This window comes from Capsella rubella, unplaced genomic scaffold (assembly GCF_000375325.1).
Source record: "Capsella rubella cultivar Monte Gargano unplaced genomic scaffold, Caprub1_0 scaffold_4, whole genome shotgun sequence".
Taxonomy (NCBI): domain Eukaryota; kingdom Viridiplantae; phylum Streptophyta; class Magnoliopsida; order Brassicales; family Brassicaceae; genus Capsella; species Capsella rubella.
Window position 1 is genome coordinate 4,581,878 of NW_006238920.1, and position 15,145 is coordinate 4,597,022.

Here is a 15,145-nt window from a genome sequence, read left to right on the forward strand (position 1 = left end):
GATGAATGCTGACGGGACTGTAATTCCTGAACCAGTCGCCGTCGGTGTCGAGCGACACCAGGCTGGTGTTGCGCAGCAGAGAACAATCAGTTGGCGTTGAATGCTGAAGCACAGGATGAGAACCGTACACTTGGAGAATACAACATGCCTGCTCTGTTCTATTCTAACCGCTCTGCTATACGTCCTCCTGCATTTCAGAGGAACAACTTTGAGTTGAAGCCTGGGTACTACACTCTTGTAGGACAACACTCGTCCCATGGCCACACTCATGAGCACCCGATGGACCATATGGTGTATCTTCGGATTTTCTGCTCTGCAAGCTTTTCCAGCACTCTTTAACTGGAGAAGCACTATGCTGGCTCAAGGAGTTGAAGCCTGCATCTCTTACATGCTGGGAAGATGTGAAAGTTGCGTTCTTGAACAACTTTTATGATGATGCAAGGTCCGAGGATCTGAGGAACAAGATTTCTACTTTCTCTCAAGGAATCTCAGAGACATTTAATATTGCTTGGGTGCGTTTTAAGGGGTATCAGATAGATTATCCACACCATGGGTACGACAAATTTCAGCCTTTGGGCATTTTCTACAAAGGATTGGATTGGAGGTACCAGATGGCTTTAGATGCTGCTAGCAACGGTAACTACAACACAAGATCTTCAGCTCAAGCCACCAAGCTGATTGAGAATTTAGCTGACAGCAATAGTACCAAAGTTGCTGATTTTGAGAGAAAGAAGCTAACTGAAAACATGGAGGGACTTCAACTTGCTGAAGTTAAGGCAAAGCTCGATTCAGTGCATAACCTTCTTATTACTAAGAAGAGTGTTAAGTTTGCTGCTGAGGTTGAGGCTTTTGAACCAGGTGTGGATGAAGAAGAAGGCGTGAACAAGTGTGGATGAAGAAGAAGGCGTGAACAGGTGTGGATGAAGAAAAAGGCGTGAACTACGTCAGTCAAGCTGGATATTTGGGTCAGACGTGTGGTAACACACAGGGTAACCGGTACGACAATGGGCATGGTCAGAAACGCACCAGCAGTTTGTCAGAACCTATGGAAATTCTTCTTACCAGTCACCTCCCTCTCCATCTGCAGACTCTGAGATGAAGTCAATGCTAGAACAGATTTTAGCGGGTCAGCAGAACATGACAGTGGATTTCAACGGGAAGATGGATGCCATGTACACTAACTTCAATTGAAAAATCGAAGCCATGAACACTTATACCAATAAGTTAGAAACTCTTGCTGCATGCACTACTGGATCTATGAAGAAACGAGAAGGGTGTAATGCCATATTGATTAAAGATGGAATAATGTGTGGGAGGAGGAAACAAGTTAAGATGATGAAACCACACTTGCACAGCAGGTGTCGCTCGACACCATCTCACGGTGTCGATCGACACTGACACCAGTTCTCGTGGATTCGGCTTCTCATAGACCGATATCGACCGAACTTGCCAAAAACGGATGGTTTTCGGGTTGATCTTAATGCTGCAAGCTTGAGCCCTGTTCTGAATCGGAAAGCTTCACCACCCATACTCCAGAGACCTCGAGAAAAGCAAAGGTACGCCAATTTTTTACCCAAACCTTCTCATATCATCAATAAGACTTTCAAAGGTACAAAGACTGTTTTGAAGTTAACCAAGCCACGAGATTATCGTAGAGCGCTTGTTGGCTCTTTTGATGATGTTGCAGGTAAAAGAAGTGTCCCACCCATACCTAGATCTTGCCCTGCTGCTGTTCCTCGTGTACTTGGTCGATCTCATACACCTAATGCTTATACACCACCTTGGATGATGAGACACTATTCTCAGAGGTATATACTGCCGCTTCCCGACCCACCGGATGCTTGAGCCCCGACAAAGTCAAGCTAATGACTGAAAACAAGCGCTTACTGGGAGGCAACCCACTTGTGAGTCTTTTTATTTCCTTGCATTTATTTCAGTTTTATTTTATTTTATTCGCCAATCTTAGACTTGGCAACACTGGAGACAATGTTGTTTAAGTCTGGGGGAGGTAGTTACTCACATTGTTTATTATTTTGGAGTTTTATAGAGTCTGTCCAAAATGTTTTTGTTTTATTGAGTCAAAATTTTTGTTGGAAACTATGAACTCAGTCTAACGGTTTCTCTGATTTGGATTAACACTCTTATGACTGTTGATTATGGTTGATCTCAGAACCGAAGTTTGGAATGACTATGAGCTGTATCAACAATCCTGAAAGCCTTTATTCATTGGATATCCAGTTGATCTAACGTTGTCTCTAATTTTAGCAGGACTTAATTGGACTTAGTCTCTTACCTTGGAAGTTGGAATACATTGGACTAGATTTTTTCTTCAAGCCGCACAAGACACTGCACTTCTTCAAAGTATGATTCCTTCCTTCTCTCTTCCCTTCAGCCTTTAAAAGAAACTGTAGAAAAGGCTATAGGTAGAAGTGATATGAGGGGTGTCGCGTAAATCCGTGCATACTTCGGATCTCATGGATACCCGAATAAAGAAAAAAAAAGAGTATGAAAAAAAAAGAAAATTAAAAAGAGAGAAGAAAAAGGAATCGTTGAAAAAATAGAATGATACCCTAGAAAATTAGGGAGATATCGATTACCTTAGAAGTGAGAAAAGGGAGAAGAAGTGAAATCAATCGATGAATGTCTTGGTTTGAGAAGAGTCCATATGCCATTGATCGATATTCCCTCGGTAAGAATTCACCTTTACTTGTGTTAACTTATGTAAAGAAATGACAATGGAGAGACTAGAGATTCCTAAGGATTGTGGGATTAGAGTAAGGAATGTTGATGCTTCTCATAGGAAAAGTACATAAAGTAAGTTCTAGAGTCAAGGCGATGAAGAGTGCAAAGAAGAGTTTTCTGCAGTCGAGTGAGTTCCCGCGTTTTCAAACTTCTTTCACATGTTAAGTTTCTGATTTGCTTGAGGGCAAGCAAAGGCTAAGTCTGGGAGAGTTGATATATCATGGTTTTTACGGGTTTTTGGCCATGATATAAGTCTTATTTATAGAGCTTTTATAGTGTTTTCGAGTCTTTTTGAGTCATTTCAGGATTAGGAGCTATTTGGCATGGATTGGAGCTTTTTGGAGAATTTGGGAGCATTTGGAGAAGATGTGCGAAGGAACATACCATGAGAGCATATTTGGTGTAAGTGTCGAACGTCACAACTTTGGGTGTCGATCGACACCAATATCTGACGGCAATTGAATTTCACGCTTAATTGAAGTTCAGAAGATTAGCCGATTCGGCCCAGAAGTTTCTCTTATTTGCAATTAAGCCCAGATCGTGGTTAAGACATATATATTGAGTTTTTAGGGTTTTGTTAAGACTTAACCTTTATTTTGGAGAGAGAGATTTATAGAGAGCCAGGAGAGAATAATCAAAACCTCCTTCAGAGAAGATTTGTAGAGAGCCAAGAGAGAAGAACTCCTTTACTTCTTCTATTGATTTCTTTAATGATATCTATTTTATTCATGATGTTTGTTTCAATCACCATGTCTGAGTAGATTTCTTGTTAGGTTTAGGGTTTTCAAAGGAATTCATGAATTGTTAGGTTGTTAGATTGTTAGGATTGAATCAAAAGAGTTCTTCATCTAGATTGTGGTTAATTTGTTCTAGAGTAGTGAAAGCAACCTAGAATCGGATATTAGGTTAATTGGTAGATACGAAATTGTTATTGATTTCTTGAAAATAATCTAGATGAGCAAAATACATATTCGCAAAGAGATTTGGTTTAGGGATTTTGTGAAATTATCAAACCTGAATTAAATGCATGTCTTAAACTTATAAATTTGCAAAGAGATTTGGAATTTAGGGTTTTAGACATAGATAGTCTTTGCAACGAAAGTTGATTGATTATATTTTTGTGATTTGGGTTCAAGAACGGTGCTTTATAAATCCTGACAATTCCTTATTTGCAATTCTGAATTTCCTGAGAAAATCTCTAGGCCTAGCGTTTCCCCATTACTGTTTAAAACCAATCTTTATTTTAATTTGCTGTTTTATTTAATTTAAAACCTGCTTGCTTAGCTTAATTTAATACCAATTATTTGTTGGGTAATCGTTGAGTCTCTGTAGATTCGATTCATAAGTACTACAATGATCTCTTAATTGAGAGAGTAGCTCAGGGCAAATTTGAGCTGATCAGGCATTTGTATAGGCACCATGGGATTGTTAAAGAGGTAATTTAGATACCTAATTTCATCTACCCAATTCATATCCAAAAATTTATTATTAGAAGTCTCAAACTGATCCCACAACTGAAGAACCAAAAGAAATTACTAAACCAAGAATTATGGAAGAACCAAAAAGTCAATCTAAGGTATCTCCTAATTATATTTACCTGAACCCATGTTTCTTAACTCAAGCACAAGAACATAAAAGAGCTAGTTATGAATGACAAACAATGGAATTAAGAATGGTAGAGACAGCCAGACACGACACTGAATCTAACCTTATCCATTAAATTGCTCCACTAGTTGTGAATTTAATAGTTTTCTGAATGCTGGAAGGTCCAATAGTACTATGTTTACATGTAAAATCCAAGAGATCATTAAAGCATTGAGCCATGTTTCAATAGAAAGAAAATTAGTTGAATTGCCATTAAATTACTACAAGAGAAAGCCTTCTTTCTTGACTCAAGCATAAAAACGTAAAATAGTCAGTTTTGAATGTCAATAATAAGTATTGGCAGAAACATCACCAAATCTAACCTTTTTTCCTCGATTCCAAGAGATCATCAGAGCACTGAAGATTAGTTGAATTAACACGAATTACCACAAGAGAAAGTTTCAGCACCCTGTATAATAAAGTAGTTTACGAAAAATACTAATACAGAGTCCTAGAAACAATATCATGACATAGGTAGAACAAACAAAAAAATTACATGTGTTGTGAAAAGGCTAACACTTTCTGACATTATATTCACAAACAAAGTAATCTATAAACACAATACTATATATATGTCATACGTAAGTCACGTAATCGATGAACATTTTTGTTTGCTACAGTATTAGTAACAAATGAGCATATAATAAAAATATAGAAAATGAAAAAACAACTTATTGATAAAGAAACATAAAATGTTTAGGTTTTATTTCATAATTTTGTTGGCTTATTAAATAATAATACTAGTAATAAAAAGAAAAGAAAAAAGTACTAATGATTTAAATAATAATAAAATTGTTTGTCACATATAAAATAGAATCAAGTTTCGTCGGAAATTGGACATAACTTTCCTACCAAATTCTATAAGCGCGTTTTCCTTCACTTTTCTTTTCCCTTTCCTACGAAAATATTATTTAAATTTCCTTCTTTTTTCCTACCTGTTGTTGTTTTTGTAATAAATGCGAAATGTTTTGGTAGGAAATTTTTCCTTCCAAAATATTTGTAGGATTTTTCGTAGGAAATCTCCATGTCTTCTTGTATAATTCTGCTTTCCCACAAAGTTTCCCTTGATAATTATTTTTGAATAATTTTTCTAGGAAATATCCTTTGAAATTTTCATACTATTCTTCGTAGGAAATTTCATTCCTATTTCCTACAAACACTGCTACACAAGTTATGTTTTGAGATGGTGACATTCACATCAAAAGATTTGAGCTTTCTTGATTAAAAAAAAAAGGAACGAAAGAACCTTGAACGAGGAGGTTTAATACACAAACTCGTCATTGTTTTGCTTACACACAGAATCGAACAATCACGCGTACAAAAGTACATTAATTCAAAACATCTGAAAGTACATTAATTCAAAATGGCCGATATGAATTGTCTGAGAGAAATCAACACCCAAATCAAAACCCACAATCGTAAGATTAGCAAAGCAATAGATTAGAAACATGTTAGTAGAGACGTAGTTGACGAATCAAATCCTTCATTGAGCGATGTAAAACGCGGAGGGGTAGAATCTCTTCGGGTGAAACAAGGCCAGAAATTTCATACATATAGCGCGCACACACACACACACACACTCTCTCTCTCACTCTCTCTCTCACTCTCTCTCTCTCTCTCTCTCTCTCTCTCTCTCTCTCTCTCTCTCTCTCTCTCTCTCTCTCTCTCTCTCTCTCTCTCTCTCTCTCTCTCTCTCTCTCTCTCTCTCTCTCTCTCTCTCTCTCTCTCTCTCTCTCTCTCTCTCTCTCTCTCTCTCTCTCTCTCTCTCTCTCTCTCTCTCATTTTGTCTACGGTTTATATTGGAGATGGAGAAGAGATAAGAAAAAACTGCAAACCCTAATTAGAGAAATTAAGATTTCATATAAGAATACGCTTAAAACACGTGAAATAAAGTAAAAACTACGTCGTAATAAAATTGACGGTAATTAATATAATTTGGAAAACAATTAATCTAATTTCCTTTGAAATGATGTCGTTTCAACTTCATGGTAAATAAAGGAAAAGTCCCAACAAAATACCTCATATAATTTTTATTGGGGAATTCTCTTAAATACATCTGCCTGTATGATATGTATTTCACGAAGTGTTGCCTTTGGTTTCCCCTAGCCAAGCTGTTATCGTTGTATGTACATCATTGACATTTGGCGATCTCCCAACTCGCACCCGCTATTATTTGCAACGTCGTCGGCCGTGGTCAGAGTCAAGGTTGGTGTATCATGCTTTGAGGAGATGACATGTCTCAAAGCATCCGGGGTTCGTGGAAATTTTGTGGTGAATATGTGGAAGAAACATAACGTTTTGCCCGGTGCCCAAGTTAGTTTCTTTTATGCCCGAGCAAACTATTTTTCCGCTGAGAATTCTTTTCCGGGTACAACCCTTTTTTACCCTATTCTTTCCGCCGTTCTGACCACAACTTTATCTAGGTTTTCCTGCTTAGTTCGCCCACGGCCGAGAAAAGCTGCTTACCTGTTCTAATCGCACGTGGATTAACTTATCAGGTAAAAGAGTTGAAAGAGCAATGGGTAAAATTCCAATACATTATCCCAACTTTGCACAGGTCCTTGCCGGATCGTCCGTGGGAAAATCAGGCACTTCAAAGGCCGCCCTTCAGGATTTCGATGTGGTTTCAAAGGCTGTTTCTGCGAATGATGTCCCAAAGGTAGGGGATACTGAGGTTGCTGCAGTGGAACCGGTCATTGTCTAGCTGGAAGATGTTGGCGAAGAGGTCGTCGCTCCTGAAGGCGGGTTGGCGGAGCGAAAGAAAAGAAAGAGCAGCAAGGTCAAAGGTTTGGTCCTGTAATTTGATGACCCGAGCGGCCTCAAGATATCAGCCAAGGATGACGGCTTGAAAGAATCGGAGCTGTTTCGGTTGTCTAGGAAGGATAATAAGACCGATAAGTTATGCTTTGATTACTTCGGGAAAGGTCCTCTTGTGACGGATCGCTGCGCTTTGGGCCAACTATGTCGGAACCTAAAGATTTATTCCAAGCTCCTCCCTTCTCCTGAAGCCATGGAAATCAGAGAGGATTACCTGACATTTACCATGTCGACCCTGAAGATTGGTGCTTACGCCAAACTTTTGCAGTTTTTACTTCAAGTTCCTTTATTATCCGGAGGTGGTTAAGCTAGCCATTTATTTTGAAGTCTTGCATGTGCCAATGATGTCTTTATGAAGTACGAGAAGAGGCTGCAATCGAGGTCCAACACGAACCACGCCTTCAAGATGATGGAGAAATGCGTCAAGAATGGTCGGGCCACTCATATGATGCTCCGGAAGCGGGTTGAAACTCTGGAGGAAGATGCCAAGGTACGCGAGGGAGTTGTGGCCTCGCTGGAGAAAACTGTCTCCGAACTGTGCTCAAAGAACGAACCTCTTAAAGCAGAAAAGGCTAAACTGCAAGGTAACCTTGGTGCTCTTCAGGCACATATTGACTACGAACTTCTAATTTGCTTTGAAAAAAACATTGAGGCACTTAGAGCAGCTCCAAAGGGCAGTTTTTGTAAGTTGCTTATGTGATAAGTGGGCCACAAATTAATGCAAATTTAGTTAAAGGGCGTAAATGAAGAAGAAAGGTTGCTTATGCTGGCCAAGGAAGAATCGCATGCGACGTGGCTTATTTTGGTTGGTTGATGAGTAAATATATAAAAAAAAATTATTTTTTCCTCTTTCTTTCTTTTTGGCCGATGAACCTCTCTCTTTTCTCTCTACGAGAAACGGCAAAAATGTGTGAGATTCACTCCGATCGAGAGCGGGAGTAGGTTTGAAAAATTGAGTAATCCAGTAGTTACCTGACATCGGGTCCTCTGACGAAGGATGAAGAATGCTAAGGCGTCCCAACGGCGTGGGATTGAAAGAACTTGACGGAATGGTGGTGTAATGTGACGGAACGGCAATTAGGGTTTTTACGGTCGAGGGATTGATATTTGGGGTTCTTCTTTCTTAACGTTTGGTAAATAAATGAAAAAAAATTATATTTACCGATTCATAAAAGAAGTTTAGTCGTTTCCTTTGGGTTGGAAGTCTGGTTTGGTTAGTTAAAGGGTAAAACAAATAAAAGACATAGGGAAAAGGTATGAGTGTCGCAAACGGTGTTAAACTGCTACAACAAAGACAATAATGGTGTCCCATTGTTATTTTATCTTTATCTAACCAAACAAAGGTACTACAGCCATATCCTATAGACTTCATCAAGCCTTTGACCAGCAGTTCATGACCAAAGTTGATGCTTTCTGCAGGCATAAGACGGCCGTGTCCCCAAGTGAGCATCAAGAAAGTGATATCCTAGGAAAAATTTACCTTTAAAGATGCTGGCTAGCAAAGACTGTGGAGAGTCCAAAAGACACCATGCTTATTTAGTAAGCAAAGCTTGGTTATAGCGGCACATATCCCTAAAACCCAGACAACCATTGTCCTTAGCTTTACAAAGCTTCTCCCAAGAGACCCAATGCATTTTGTTTTTATTTTCACTTGCATTCCACTAGAAACTTGACATTACACTTGTAAGATTTTTATATTGCTGCTTGCGTAGCCATAACAGGACATAGCAAAGACAGGTAAAGCCATTGCGACAGATTTTAATAACATCTCTTTACCGCCCAAGGATAGAACACTCTCATACCAACCACTTAAGCGAGACTTCAAGTGATCACTTATGTAGTTGAGAAGATCTGTTTTAGAACCACTAAAGCATTGTGGTAAATCCAAGTATTTACAAGCACCACCAACTTACTAAATGCCGGCAAATAAGCAGATTAACTGGCTCTTGTAAGGGTCCATCTTCTTGCCAAATGTGATAGAGGCTTTCTAAAAATTAATCTCCTGATCAGAAGCTTTGCCGTATATCTGAAGGCACCAAATAAGTTCTGAACATTCACGGAAAGTAGCCTGACAAAGAAATAAACTGTCGTCCGCAAAAAGCAAATGTTGTATTGACGGGCATGACGAGAGAGAGTCTCATCCCTGTTAGACGACCATCACTCTCTGCTGTATTCATTATGTGCACCAACACCTCAGCACAAAGAATAAATAGAGACGGTGACAGTGGATCGCCTTGACATAAGACCTTGGACATGATCTTGTATACAACGTAGTAAAGGCAAACCGGTACATAAACGATCTCTTTTGTTTGCAAGTCCATCGTTGCCTGTTCGAGAGCCATCGATAATTACTCAAGCTCTCAAAGATGAATACTGGCGACGAGCATGTTCTAAGGAGTATGATGCTCAAATTGTTAATCACACTTGGGATTTGGTACCACCACATCAGTCTCAAAATTTAGTTGGATGTCATTGGGTTTTTACAACCAAATATCTCTCCAATGGTGTTTTCAAGAGACACAAAGCACGACTCGTTGCCAAAGGCTATACACAACAGTATGGTCTTTCATTATAAGGAAATATTCAGTCCGGTAATTAAGATGATAACTACAGGTGGTTTTGTCGAAGAAGCTACAAGGAAGTCATGGCGTATTAAGCAACTAGGTGTTAATAATGCTTCCTTACTCTGCGATTTTGTCTCCTCTCTCGCTGATACATCTCTATTTGACAATGATATTTATGGCATCATCACTTATATTTTGGTCTATGTTGATGACATCATTGTCACTGGGAATAATGATGTGCGGGTTCCACATATGTTACGCGTTAGATTATCAATTCTTCCGAAATCAAAATCAAGGCAGAATGTTACGCGTTTCATATGTATCAAATCAAGATCAACTCGCATACACGTTAAAGAATCCTCTTTTACAGTCTCGTTTTCATCAAGCATGTTCCACGATTGGAGTTTTCCAGAAACCTCCATCTTGAGGGGGAGTATTAGCCAAATATGAATACTATATATATTTAGTCATTATTATGATTTTTGATTCTCTGTAATTACGTATAACATGTTTTTAGGATTGATGATGATTAGGTTTACAAAAGTTAACTATTGCTAGTTTGTATAAATAGGTTGTATATTCTCATTAATAAAATCATCACCTTAAACACTTACAAATGATAGATAAGCACCAAAGAGAAGAACTCTCATAAAACATTCAAGGGAAAATAATAAAAATACACAAAACATATAAACCAATTTTAATCATCCCATGACTAACTTTGATCCCAAACACATATGAGAAAAGAAGAAAATTAAGAGATCGAAGAGAATTCTTACTTCACTTTTCTCATAAGTGCATATAAACGAGCTGATCTTTTCCTTGCTCCAAGATCCATTACATAAGGCACATTCGATTTTCCAGTTTCATCAAGCTTTTCTTGTTTAAATAAGATAATCAAGTTCAATAAGTAGCTTTATAATTGTACTAAGACTCTCTCTAAATATGCCAACTACCAACTCCAGATCAGTTTACCAATCTGATTGAAAATTCAAAATCAATCTCTTTCACCCTACAAATAAAAAATAACAATCATTAGAAACCAACACTGGACATACTACTAATTCATGTGTTTTACGATTAACATAAAAGTTACGAATATTTTTTTTTTAACATACACAACAGATTTCCCATGTAATATATTATCAACAATTAATCCATTCTTATTTCTGAAACCGAGACGAGGCACTAAAGAAAGCACCACGGAACATAAGTTGATCCGTATGTATTGGTATATGTATATATATATATATATATATATATATTTTTTTTTTTTCTATTGGTCTCGGGAAGGTGCGAGATAATAAATTTTTCCTTGAAAAGACGTGGCTCTTGGGCTCGGGAAGGTGCATGCATTTAAACACTGTTTGACTGGAATTATTTAAGCGTTCAATACCTAAAGTTTTTTTGTCGAAAGAATAATTCCAGAATAAATAAAAGTGTGCAACTTACTAGAAAAAATAAATTTTATTATTTACATACATGTATTCTCAAAACAAATAACCCTTACTCATTCTTATTAATTATGAATATATTTATATAATACAATTTTTCTTTTAAATAATAAAAGAAAATTTAATGGGACTGGCTTAGATTACAAACTAAAATCAAATATCTTAAAATCAACCTAAACAGGAAAACACCACATCTTTTGCTGGAAAAGAATTGAACATATCACTTTGTCCAAAGCGATGTGTAGAAAGCTTATCCAGCAAAATATGTGGTGTATTCTGGTTTATTGATTTTGTAAATATTTGATTTTAGTTTGGTGAACCGGAGTAGACCACATATTTTGCTGGAAAAGCTTTCACCACATCGCTTTGGGGAATATCAAAGCTGAAAAGACCTTACCCGTTTTTAAAAAAAAAAAATCATTAATTAATAGTCCTATACCTACTAACTAATCTAACCAAATAAATCCAACAATAAACCATCATGCACAGCGGAAACATAATAAACTAACATCAATTAATCATAATATTAATTAACCAATTATTCAATAACCACAATTTACACCAGCAACCTAACATGCCTCAGCCAATAACCACGATCTCAGCCACCCAAGGATCTTAATAGGACCATCACACAACCTCCCACGATGAGACAACCAAAAAACAGTCACACAAGGCTACACAAACACCAGAAAACATCACAAACACAAAGGATTCAAATCACACATCACATAAACAGAAATCACACAATCTCAACGCTTAGATAAGCCATAGTCACGCACTCACCTTGGTACAAGAGGATCTGTGGACTCAAGACCACACACAGAGCCACAACAACCTCCTAAACACCATAGCCACGAACTCTCCTTGATCTCTTCTTGAAGACACCAGAAACCAACCTTCCTGATCCTCCAAACTCTCCCAAAGTCTCTCTCCAAGCCTCTGGATCCTCACTTAGAACTCTCTCCCTCTTCCTCTTTAGTTTCAAGAAGCGACAAAACCCAAAACTAAAAAGAAAAGAAGCTGCCACAAGTTTAAGTCGACCTAGGGTTGCTTCCAAACAAAAATTGAGCCAACCCGACGATTTAAAAGCTAAACCGTCTAACCAAAGTTTTTTTGTTGTCGATCGACACCCAACACTGGTGTCGGTCGGCACCACCAAAATTTCAGACATGGGTGTTACAATTCTCCCCCACTAACATGGATTCGTCCTCGAATCCTTCAACACCGTCTATTTGTAACATGCAATTCACCACTATCGCAAAGGTTCGCCTAACAACCTGACCATCCGTTCGACACAAACCTGGCCCACCGGCCAATACCAACCTTGGCCCACCTGCCAACACAACCCTAGCCCACAGGCCAACACAACCCTGACCCCACCGGTCAGCACAACCAAAACCTAAGATTGAAACACCATCAACCTCTAAGGTTTATATCTAGTCGTTATGCTTATACCAACGCTCTAAAAATTATTTGCTCCCAACTTATCCACTCTCATGTCACGACCTTAGAGCCATACCGATATCAGGGGAACCACCATCCCGTTAGGAGAACCACAATCCCCTCTAGGAGAACCACCATCTCCTATGCCACTCTCAGGACAACAGCCCTTCAAGCTTTCGGTTTCTAGGAGAACCACCATTCCCTCAGGAAAACCACCATCTCCTCTGCCACTCTCAGGACCAGAGCCCTTCAAGCTTTCGGTTTCTAGGAGAACCACCATCCCCTCAGGAGAACCATTATCTCCTTATGAGTTGTTCAGGACCCACCGTCCTAAGAGCAAACAAACCATAACGTCTCTAAGCATATCTCGACTAGAAATACTCACATAGTCCAAGTACAACATGGCAATGTTATACTCCATGACAATGCTTCAGGTCAACTCCCAAACCATCCTGTCACTCAGGGTGTTCACAAAATACTTTCCAACTTAAATTCTCCGAAATCCATTTCAACCAAAACCACCACCGAATATCCGCGCTCCGGACCACGACCACCACGGCCACCACAACTATTGCAATCATCACACTCGCAACCTCTAGCCTTCTACACTTCCACATGCAGAAACTAGGAACACAAACGACTAGAGAAAACACAACACATAACATTTTACCGTGGAATCTCATTAAAGGCTCGAAGAGAATGATACTAGGTCTCCATGCTCAATCAATTGACTAATTCATAATCAATTCTACAATGCTACCACCAAGCATCTTACAACAGTTCACAAACATGCACCACGTAACCGGAAAATAATTCACCAATTATATTCCTAACCCATTCTAAACATCAATCTTTAAACCATGAATTCACAAACCATCCATAACCACCCATTTAACCAGCCCTAGAACCGTAAGGGCTCTGATACCAAATTGAAAAGACTCGACCCGTTTTTTTAATTCATTAATTAATAATCCCATACCTATTAATTAATCTAACCGAATTAACCCAACAATAAACCATCATGCACAGCGGAAACATAATTAACCAACACCAATTAATCATAATATTAATTAACCAATTATTCAATAACCACAATTTACACCAGCAACCTAACATGTCTCTAAACCAGGTTCCAACAACAATTAAACATATTCATAAACATAACAACCGAGACCCTAGATCATCCTCCCCCTCATTGCCATGATTCCACGTCACACTTTACCTGTACCACAAACATAATGAGATGCGTGAGTATTATCACAAATACTCAGTGAAGCGATCCTCCCATCCACTGGGCTATACACACAAGCATTTAAGATCACATCCATACATCAACAATGTAACAAACAGCCAAAAGAGGCAATCAAAAGCACAATTATTGCTCACAGAAAACTAGTGTCGGTACCAAAAACTGGTGTCGGTCGACAATTTAAACTGGTGTCGGTCGACACCACCAAGCTGCACTGCGATCAACCGAATGGTGTCGATCGCCACCCGCCTGGTGCCGGTCGACATCCACACCCTGAAACGCATCCAACGACGATATCAGCCACCCAAGAATCTTAATAGGACCATCACATCACCTCCCACGATGACACAACCCAAAAATAGTCACACAAGACCACACAATCACCCGAAAACATCGCAAACACAAAGAATTCAAATCACACATCACATAAACACAAATCACGCAATCTTAACGCTTAGATAAGCCATAGTCACGCACTCACCTTGATACAAGAGGATCTGTGGACTCAACACCACACACAGAGCCACAACATCCTCCTAAACACCATACCCACGAACTCTCCTTGATCTCTTCTTGAAGCCACCATAAACCAGCCTTCCTGATCCTCCAAACTCTCCCAAAGTCTCTCTCCAAGCCTCTGGATCCACACTTAGAACTCTCTCCCTCTTCCTCTTCAGTTTCAAGAAGCGACAAAACCCAAAACTAAAAAGAAAAGAGGCTGCCATGAGTTTAAGTCGACCTAGGGTTGCCTTCAAACCAAAATTGAGCCAAACCGACGATTTAAAAGCTAAACCGTCTAACCCAATTTTGTTGGTGTCGATCGAAGGGGAGGAAGTGGCGAACCATGGGGAACAAGAAGAGGACAAGACTACCTTTTCATTTATATCTCTCTAGGATTTTCCCTAATTAAATGGATATGAGTTCAAAGCCCAACAGAGCCCAAGAGAAAAATATTTTATTATAAATGTAAATTTATTATATGAATCAGTTATTATGATATAAAAATTATAAATAATAATTATATCATTAAAGTGTGTTAAGAATTTATAATAAGTATACTGAAAATGAAAAAAAACAAAATATTCATAAAGAAACATAAAATTTGATTCTAGGTTTTATTTCATAATTTTGTTGGCTTGATAAATAATAATAATAGTGCTAAAGAAAAAGAGAAAAAATACTAATGATAAATAATAATAAAATTGTTTGTCACAAATAACATAGATTCTAGT

At 38.4% G+C, this 15,145-nt stretch overlaps 1 non-coding gene across 1 annotated transcript; it reads right to left on the minus strand.

Moving 5' to 3' along the window:
* Window positions 1-449: 449 nt before the first annotated feature.
* Window positions 450-556, minus strand: LOC111831283. The gene has a single exon (XR_002834538.1). It is a non-coding gene; the product is annotated as a small nucleolar RNA R71 (small nucleolar RNA).
* Between the last annotated feature and the right edge of the window lie 14,589 nt (window positions 557-15,145).